Genomic DNA, 10102 nt, shown 5'->3' with positions numbered 1-10102 from the left:
GTGTGTGTGTTTGTCTGTCTTTTGTTGAATCTTCTCTTCCCTGAAGTCACACCTCCTCTCTAGTGAGGAGTTGACTAAGGGGTATTCTATTTTAGTCTGCAGCCTTCCCATCTGGTGTCTGGATTTCTTCTAAGCTGCCACCAGTTGGGGAATGAGGATGGGGTATTAGTCTTTCATGCTGTCTCCTTTCAGGCTTCCCTACAGAGCCCTTTATAATATTTATTTAAAAATTGCTATTTTTGTGCGTCAAAATGGTCGAATTACAGCATTTTCAAATGATTCAACGTAATGTCAACCCTTGTGATTCTCTGTCTTCATCACTCTCTCCTCTTCTTACACCTGCTCCTTAAATATTGTATTTATAATAATAGTTACCATTTATTAGCACCCTCTGTATGCTGTGGGCTTCACATGTGGCAGCTCTGCAGGGAAGTCATGATGCCCATTTTGCCTGTGAGAGACTGAGGCTCAGATAGTTGGCCCAAGATTACATGATGGGCAGGGCTGGGATTCAACCCAGGACTCTTTGATTCAAGCCTGGGAACCCTTTTGGTGCTACTAGATCCCAATGCCTTTGTTCCCTCGAGTTTCCCCCTTGGTCCTTATGCTTTGTATTTCTGACACAAATAAATGACTCTTTGGCTGGACGGATGGATAAATGGGATTTTGGGGGGCCACCCCGCCACTTCAGATGAGCATGTTTGAGATTATAAGCAGGTTATCTTCAGGAATAGTTTGGTGCTTAATGACACTCACTCCTGTCATAATTCACAGTGAATATCTCTCATCTCAGCCAAATTATAACTTAAATTCTGGAAGGAGAAAGGTGCTCTGAACTTGGGCCTTAAATCTGTCACTGGGGCCATAGCACTAGGAAATTTCGGGTTCATCTTATCTCCACTTAGGTCGCTCTTCTCTCCAGGCTTTGAGAGCTTTGAGACAGACCTTAGTCTTTTCCTGAACACATCCTGAAGACTTTGTTTTTCCTCTTTCTGCCTCCTGTTCTCAACTCTGTTTCTTCTATCTCTTACAAGTCCGGGGGTTTTGATCTCTAGTCAGTCTCGATACACCGGAAGAGAATAGTTATTTCCACGGCAGAGTTCCTTCCCAGGATTTCTTGGGAAATTTATGTCTTTCCAGATCCCCAAAGCAATTCGTTAAGAAATCAGGTAAATGGGAGACAGTGTTGGAATTCTCCTGTGAGAATGAAACAACACAGAGATGGTGGTAGGCCGAAGGAATCAGCTGATGTCAAGTTGAACGCTGGCCTGTGGAGTGAAGGGTAAGACTGACGTTTCCCAGAGCCAGGACGGGGTAGGAGCACAGAGGAGAGAATCGGTCGTGATTGCGTGTAGCTGTTGCTATGTTATAAATATGTGTTTGTGGCCACGTCTGCTGCTACTGGTGAGTCATCCTTGCAAATAAAATAAGTTTATATACATAGCATATTGTATACAAATCCTGTGCATGGTATTCCAAGAAATACGTTTTTAAAATGGCAATTTCAACATGTGATTCTGTGCAGTGCTGTTAACCTTCCTCATGGATTCAAATTACAGGTTATTGCAGGGGTCAACCAACTTTCTCTCTAAAGGGCCAGATAGTAAATATTTTAGGCTTTGCAAGGCATATGGACTCTGTCAGAACTATCAGCTCTGCTGTTTTAGCGTGAAAGCAGCCATGGACTATACGTCAAATGAACAAGTGGGGCTGTGTTCCAATAAAGCATTTATTTACCAAAACAGACTGCGGGCTGGATTTGGCCAGCTCTTGGAATACTACCCAATAATGTTCACTGGCATTTTCTAGCATCTGAATATTTGTTATAGGCTACAATTCTTTGTAAATACCATTATTTCTTACTTAGGTGACATTTTTAAAAAGATACCCATAATCGTGACTAAAGAATATTTGGAAGTATTTTAAGAAGAACTATAATTGGGAGAATAATTCTGGAGAAATTCCTGGAAATTCACATTTCTCACCCCTAAATCCCAAAGATGAATATCTATTGAGAATTTGGAAACCCCCGGAGAAGGGGATCTGCTGTGTCGCCACGCTCCTCCCTACTCCCTGAATCGGTCACCGTTGATCTTTTTCTCAGCTTTGTATGGCTTTCCCTGTTCTTTCTGCTCCACGTTGTCCCCCGAGTTTATCAGTTGTCTAGGGCGTGCGGCCTAGTTTTGTTCCACTGGGAGATTGGGGATCTTGGGAACCGGCTGATATCCCCATTGCCATTCTTCAGATTTACTAAGCGATCATACCTGTCTTCCTCACGTATTCAAGTGTCTGGAATAGGTTATTCTTCAAGGATACTCGACATTTAGATGATTGGTCGTAGCGATATTAGTTCAGAGCCAGAACAAGAAGACATTTGTAGTGTGATTTGTACATGATTAGTATTATTGTTTGGGATTGGTGTGCTTTATGTTTTTCCTACCACAGTAATTTCACACTTCTATTATTCTAAGGAGTAGAGAACAGGAGAGGGGACTAAAAGTATTTACTATGAGCACTGAGTGCAGTTCTTACAAACCGTCAAGATGCAATTTTACTTATTGGCAATTAAGAACATAGATTTTGGAGTCAGCAAAACTTGAATTGATTCTTGGGGTGTCCATTTATTTAAAAAATGTGATGGGGCGCCTGGGTGGCTCGGTCAGTTACGTGTCTGCCTTCAGCTCAGGTCATGATCCCAGGGTCCTGGGGTTGACCCCCAGCATCACGTTGGGCTTCCTGCTCGGCAGGGTGTCTGCTTCTCCCTCTCCTTCATCCCTCCCTCTTCTTGGGTGCTCTCTCTCTCTCTTTCATAAATAAATACAATCTTAAAAAAAAAAAAAAAAGGTGTGATCTTGGGCGGTTTTACTTAACCTCTCTATCATTGTTTTCTTATTTTTCAAATGGTAATAATACCTTCGTTTCAATTTTTCAGCTGTTAGGATTAAATCAGATGATGCAAGCGTGTGGTTAGCACAGTTCTGGAACTAAGGGCTCACTAAATGATAGCTGGCATTATTAGTAACTGTCAAAGGTGGAAGGCATTTACCCTGTTTCATGGGAAAGGAAACAAACTCACAGAGGCTCAGTGATTTGGGGAAGATCACATTAAGTAGGTTGGAAAACTGGGTTTGGCTCTTTGCTAAGTCCATGTTCTTGCAACCATATGCTGCTTCTTAAAGTAATTGCAGTTCAGAGTAATTTGACAGCAAGATCCGCCACGGTTTATTTGGGTTATGCGGCTGGCTGGATAAACAGGGACAGTATGGGATGATGTCTTTTTTTTTTTTAATTGAAGTATAATTGGCATATAACAATATCTTAGGTTCAGGTATATAACACAATGATTCGATATTTGTGTATATTGTAAAATGATCCTTACGATAAGTGTCATTAACATCCATCTTTGTACGAAGGGTGCTGTCTTGAAATTTGCAGTATTTGGAAGCTACAATTTCTAGAGGCCAAGGATACAGTTATAATTAAATAGTTGAGAAAACCTGCCCTGAATTTTTTTTTCTTCCTGTTGCTTAGCTGCATTGTTGACTGCCAAGAACTTGTTTGATTTTAAGTACCTTTTATGCTTGCCTGTTACTCAGGTCCCATCATATTACAGTAACTTTTGAGAAACGTTTGCATGTTCTTTTAAATTAGATTAAAGAAGAATACACTGCCCTGTTAAACCCCCACTTGGAGTAAGAACTTTTCTTGTTTTCTCTTTTTCCCCCTTCCTTACCCTTACTCTCCACCACTTGAGAGGAATGTGCCTCTAACCTTTATAAAGGGTCAGGTTTTCATACAGCCTTGTTAGCTGCCAATAATTAAACCCCAGTAAGCCAAACAAAGGAGTTGGCTATGGTTTGAGAAACAACTCAGCTCTTTGAAAGTTTTGGGACAAGTTGCTGGAGTTTGCTACATCGATAGCTATTTTACAACACTGATTTTAGTTGGTGCACGGCTCTTCTGGTTTGTTTTTATTTTTTCACTGTTCTTGGGGTTTGAACATAACTGCTTTCCACTACGTTTCGGGACCTGCCAAGCTTGCTTATTGGCATGAAGTGTGTTTGTGTGGAGATGGGTCCTGTGTAGAACGTTTGAAGAGTTGAGCGTCTGGAATTTGCTCCAGATACCTTGGCTCCCTTTTCACCAACCTGTTCTTCCTTGTAGTACACCACAGTTTTGACTTCAGTCCATGGGTTATTTGAGAACCTGATGAATTCTAAACCCAATATTCAGTTATGTTGAATTTGAAGGCTCGAGTTGCATCCACTAACCTTGAGCACCAGCTATCTGTTAGGTACTGGGAAGAAATGATACAGTACAAGGATAATACGTGATCCGTTCCTACTTTTAAATAGGTTTTGAGACAAACCTAGTTCAAGGCAGAGGATGAAGTGCCAGGTTGAGTCATATAGAATAGAAATGCCAGAGGAGTGAGGATGGAAAGATCTGGAAAAGAGAAGAATCATTAAAGAAGGCTGAACAGAGGCAGGAGAGCATGGTCTTGAAGGAATTCCATGCAGTGAAGGTCATAGGGCTGGAGGTTGGAAAGGGTATAGAAGCACCTTTGTAATTAAAAAGTCAAATTCTGACAGTTTTTCTGATGATTCTTTTTTTGAAAGAATCAGAGAAATATGCACTAGTGTTTCCTTATTTTCTTGCTTTCTCTAGAGCTCCCTCCCAGACAGTACCTGTAACTTGGTAAGTCCTGGGCAGGGCAGCTTAGCAGTGGCCCCCACTAAAACATAGATTTGGCAAAGTGGAAAGCAACCTTAGTGTCAATCCACCAAATTTCTGTGGTCCCCGCCTCTCCGAAAATATCAGGATTTTAGCAGTTTATTCTGAAACTCAAGGCTGTGGATGCTGCTTAGTTAATGAGTTTGTTTTTAAGGATGTCCACTCTAGAAATGGGTTTTTACTCTCTAGCTTCACTAAATGATTGCTGCAAATGTGAAATTTCTGGTTGACCTTTCTGTGGGGGGGGAGGATATTGTTGTTGTCTTATTTTTAGTGTGCCTTTTACCTGTCTAGACTGTCTTTTCAAATTGATAATGAGCCTTAATTTAAACTGAAGCAAGGAAAGGTTTGATACTATTCGTAAAGCATGTCCCTTGAGTTTCATAATTAATTAGGAATGTTGTATTTTGGGTTTGTTTTCTGTTTAAGTTTATTTACATGAACGTTTTCTTGGCAAACTGTTGCTCAAGGTTAAAAAAATGCTGTTTTTTGAAAGGAGTAAATTCTTCAGTGTTTTGTGTGACTTATTTGAATGGAAAAGTTTGGTTTTAATAAAAATTTCCTCTTCCTTTGGCAGATGTTGATGTTTTTAAAGTCTTCCTAAAGGAAAGGGGAGCTTGGGTGGCTTTTTGTTTTTTGTTAGTTATCTAGAGCCCCTTCCCTTCCGCGTAGTGCTCCTTCCCCACCATTGTTTTATGAGCCTTTGAACTAGTTCATCTACAACTGAGAATGCTGGTTGAAAGTGGACCTAAACCAGATCATTTCTGGGTGGGATACAGAAGTTCCTCTGGTGCACTGGGGTGTCTCTAGTAGGAGGACCAGGGGTCTGGAGAGAGACTTTCAGTCTATACTTGTGTACTGGTTGAATGTTTTTTGTTTTTAACCAAGTATCTATAATTAATACATGCAAGCCATTGTTTTTGGTTTGTTTTTGTAATTGGCTGGAGTCCATGGTCTATGGCTTTAAAGGAACTTGATTTTGAAATTTACCAACTGCAGATCTCACTGAGTTTTGTGTCACTTAGAAGACTTATTTAGAGACCAGCATGAATCTGTGACCTCAACATACTGCGTGTCCTTGTTTTTCAACCCCTCCATAGTTGCCTCGATTGTGAATTGGCCTTAAGTTTCGTGGTCCCCAGGGAAAGGCTCGTCAAGTGTGCGCTTCCTTTAGCCTGCACATTCACAACTGCAGAATTTTCTTCTGCTTAGCTCGTTTTCCTTCTTGCCCTCTGCAGCCCTGAGCCGCTTGCGAGCCTCGCGTTGCCAGAGCAGAACTACTGGGGAACTTCTCATGACTCCAGGAGCGCCTCCCACTCCCCTCGTCTCCGGTGAACGGTGAACGAGCGAGCAGAGCTCTGAAGCAGAGCACACGCACTGCCTGAGGACTGTGGGAAGACATGACGGGGCGCCGGCTCTAAGGTGGCTGAGTCAGCTTACCCAGGAGCCCTCCGAGCAGCCTTGCCAGAGCCAGCCCTAGAGCCATTGCAACAAATCACCTCTGTTAATGCTCTTTGGCAGAGAGCAAATCTACACGGTAAATTCTTAGCCACAGTGATTATTTCGTTGGTTTATATGAATCTGGTGTAAAAAAGGGTAGAACTCTAGTGTAATCATTCTTAATTCTTGCATTGCCTTGAAGGTGGGCTTCTCTTTCTCTCTCTCTCTGTCTTTGGGGTGGAACTGCTTAGTTATTCTTTACCATTGGCCGGTTTATTCAAATACTATCAATATTTCCCTAAATATAAAGTACTTCTGCCATTCTTTTCCCCTTAGAGGGCCTCTTTTCTTCTCTTCTCTTCTCTTCTCTTCTCTTCTCTTCTCTCTTTTCTCTTTTCTCTTTTCTCTTTTCTTTTCTTTTTTTTCTCTTCAAAGATTTTATTTTTTTATTTGAGAGAGAGCAGGAGCAGAGGGAGAGGGAGAAGCAGACTCCCTGCTTAGCAGGGACCCCCATGTGGCTCAGTTCCAGGACCCCAAGTTCATGACCCGAGGCAAAGTCCGCCGCTTAACCGAATGAACCACCCAGGCACCCCTCGATTATTTAATTTCAAATAGTACAAAACAATATAAAGTACAGACATATAAACAGGTAAAATTTCCTCCCTGTCCTTCCTCTTTTACCCATAGCTAATAATTTGGAACACATAGTTTTCCACTCACAAATCTTACCGTATTACAAATAAAATCTGCATATTAATTATGTTTAAAAAATGACTACACATTTTGTTTTACAACTTGCTTTTTCCTTCCACTTGATGAGTTGCGGGCATTTTCCCTTTTAAGCAGAATCTCAGTCTAAATAATGACTGCTTAGTGTTCCTTATAAGGCTGTAACATAATAACCAGTCCTCAAGTGAGAGGTTAGCCTATAATTTAACGGGGGATGCGGGGGGAGACCTTTCACATGAGGGAGAAAACAAAAGCCACGGCTGTTGACATTGGACTTTCTAGTCTCATGATGTGAGTTTCTATTTTCCAAGGCAGGTGATGCACAGCTTTGGGCTGTTGCCCAGGTGTCAGTTATGTCAAATTTTCATCTTCTGGGTGCCTAGAAGGAACTTCTTTGGCACTAGGCTATGTTAATATATTAGTATAGTTGTTGGTTCTGGCTACCATCCTTGGAGCATTTTGAGAGATTTTCATGCCCATTTAAGGTGGCATGAAGTTGAATTAGTTTTAAGAGGAAGTAATGAATAACAGGGATGGAATTAAGAGACTGACTTTATTTCGCATATGTATTTATTTGGTGGAGGAAGAGATGATGGTGTTTGTTAATTGCTAACCCTGTGATTCTTAATTATGAAACAGGGTTAAAATTATTCAGCTCAGTAGTTCCCTAGTGTGTTTGACAGTGCGAATCGCCAGAGAAGTTTTCAGATATTTGGGGTTGGGGATGAATATTTGTATTGTTTTTTTTTTTTATAAAATATTTTTTATTTTTAGGAAGGTGATATAATCACTGTTTGTAAGGTTAAAAAGGTACGAAAGGGAAAAAATAAGCTTTACTCCTCCCCATCTCCTAAGTGCCCAGTTGTTCTTCCTAGAGGCAACCATTGTTACCAATTTTTTTGTGTATTCTTTCAGAGATTTCGGGGCATATATAATATACCAGCACATAACCTATAGATTATTGCAGTTTCTTGTGTGTGTGTGTGTGTTTAAAGATTTTATTTATTTGACAGAGAGACCGCGAGAGAATACAAGCAGGGGAAGGGGCAGAGGGAGGGGAAGAAGCAGACTCCCTGCCCAGCAGGGAGCCTGATGAGGGGCTCGATCCCAGGACTCTGGGATCATGACCTCAGCTGAAGGCAGATGCTTAACCAACTGAGCCACCCAGGTGTCTCTGTGTGTGTGTGTGTGTGTGTGTGTTTTAACCCCGATGGTAACAATATACACTGTTTTGTACCTTTTTCCACTAAAATAATATTTCTTGGAAGATCTTCCATATTAATACTGCATTCTTTTTTAATGGATGCCTAGTATTCCACTGTGGACATATGCTATAATTTTTTTAACCAGTGCTATGTTGTTGGCCACCTAGATGACTTCTAGTCTGTTGTTTATTATTATGAACAAGGCTCGAGGGAATATAGCCTTGTACAGATAGCATTTCAAACATGTTCATCAGCATATCTGTAGGATCCATTTTTAGTTGAAGAATTGCTGTGTCAAAGGCTACACACATTTTAAATTTGGTAGAAATTTATTGCCAGATTACTCTGTTCATTGAGCTTGCAAAATTTTAGATTTCTTTTTTTTTTTTAAGATTTTATTTATTTATTTGAGAGAGAGAGAAGGAGACAGAACACAAGCAGGGGGGAGAGAGAGAAGCAAGTCTCCCTGCCAAGCAGGGAGCCTGACGTGGGACTTGATCCTAGGACCCTAGGACCCTGGGATCATGACCTGAGCTGAAGGTAGACGCTTAACCGACTAAGCCACCCAGGCATCCCAAAGTTTTAGATTTCAACAGCCCTGGATGAGAACACTGCTCCCTCATACCCTTGCTGATCACAGTATGATTGTCAAAGGTGTTTTTCTTTGCCAAATGGATACGTGAAAAAACGGTTAATGTAGCTTTAATTTGCATTTTTATTTTCATTGACATTGAGCATCTTTTCATGTTTTAAAGACCATTTGTATTTCCTGTTGTGTCTCCCTTTGTCTGTTTTCCCATTGAGTTATTGATCTTTCTATTATCAGTTTAAAGGAGCTCTTGTGCATTAACAAAATTAAGTGTGAAAATTGATGTTATATATTGTCATTTGTACAAAAATAATTAATTTGCTGTGCAGATTATTTAAAACTTAGTATACTTAAATTTACCAATTTATTCATTCAACAGATACTTACGGAATGCCTCGTATGTAATAGGCACTTGTTGTAGGCAGTAGTATATATATAGTGAGGAAAACCGACCCCAGTTCTTGTTCCGTGGACCTTACATTGTAGTGGAAGAGATGGTGTATAACAGATGTTCACAAGGACTTGTAGAGCTACGTAGATAAACTTTCTGTGGCTTCAGGATTTTGTATCACAGTTAAAAGACCTTTTCCATTTCTGAGCTAAAAACCTATCTCGTGGTTCCTTGGATGTCACGTGGTTCGGTTTTCAGGTTTAAATCTTTGATCTATCTGGAATGTGAGGTACGAATCCAACTTAATTTTTCTCTAGATGCTCTCTTAATTAGGATAAGGCTGAGTTGCTGTAACCAAGGGATATACTATAGTTCAAAGAATGTAGAAGTTGATTTTTTCCTCATGTAACAGTTCCCGTGTGAGCAAGCCAGGTCAGCAGAGCCTCCCATGTCCACTAGGTATTGAGACTCATGTTCCTTCTGTTGAGTTGTCGCTGTAGTTATCCGCACGGTCATAGATGGCTTGCACCGTATCTGGTCTCCCTTAGTGCGAAGGACAAAGGAGAAAGTCCAGGGCAAGTGACCAGAACTTGCACGCATGCCACTTCTACTTCCGTCGGTGAGAACTTAGTCTTGGGGCACATCTAGCTGCAGGGGAGAGTGGGGAGTGCAGTCTCTGCAGGTCAGCATGCACCCAAGAAGCAGCCAAGAAGGAATTTTAGTGGAAAATTAGTGGTCTCTGTCACATTGGCTAGTTGTTCCAATCTTACTGACCAGTCCCAACTTTTCAGTCCCAGCTTTTCTCCTTTGATTTCTTTTGTATCATACATTCTCATATACACTTTGGTCTATTTCTGGGATATCCGTTTAGTTTCATTGATCTCTCTATGTGTATATCAGGATCACAGGGTTTGTTTTGTTTTGTTTTTTTAAGATTTTATTTGTTTGAGAGAGAGAGCGCACACAGAGGGAGAGGGAGAAGCAGACTCCCTGCTGAACAGGGAGCCCGATGTG

General features: G+C 41.0%; 1 protein-coding gene across 5 annotated transcripts in view; it reads left to right on the top strand.

Moving 5' to 3' along the window:
* The window catches only part of ACVR1 (activin A receptor type 1), a 128835-nt gene that overhangs the window by 44231 nt on the left and 74502 nt on the right, over positions 1-10102 (top strand). For 3 of the 5 annotated variants that reach the window (XM_026492754.4, XM_026492752.4, XM_026492755.4), the window contains one exon: positions 5973-6271. The exons of the other annotated variants lie outside the window; for them this stretch is intronic. The gene's annotated coding sequence lies outside the window, so the exon portion shown is untranslated. The remainder of the gene's footprint in view (positions 1-5972; positions 6272-10102) is intronic. 5 annotated transcript variants of the gene reach the window in all.

Source organism: Ursus arctos, unplaced genomic scaffold, assembly GCF_023065955.2.
Source record: "Ursus arctos isolate Adak ecotype North America unplaced genomic scaffold, UrsArc2.0 scaffold_1, whole genome shotgun sequence".
Classification (NCBI taxonomy): domain Eukaryota; kingdom Metazoa; phylum Chordata; class Mammalia; order Carnivora; family Ursidae; genus Ursus; species Ursus arctos.
The sequence above is the reverse complement of the archived record's forward strand: the minus strand, read 5'-3'. Positions and strand labels throughout refer to the sequence as shown.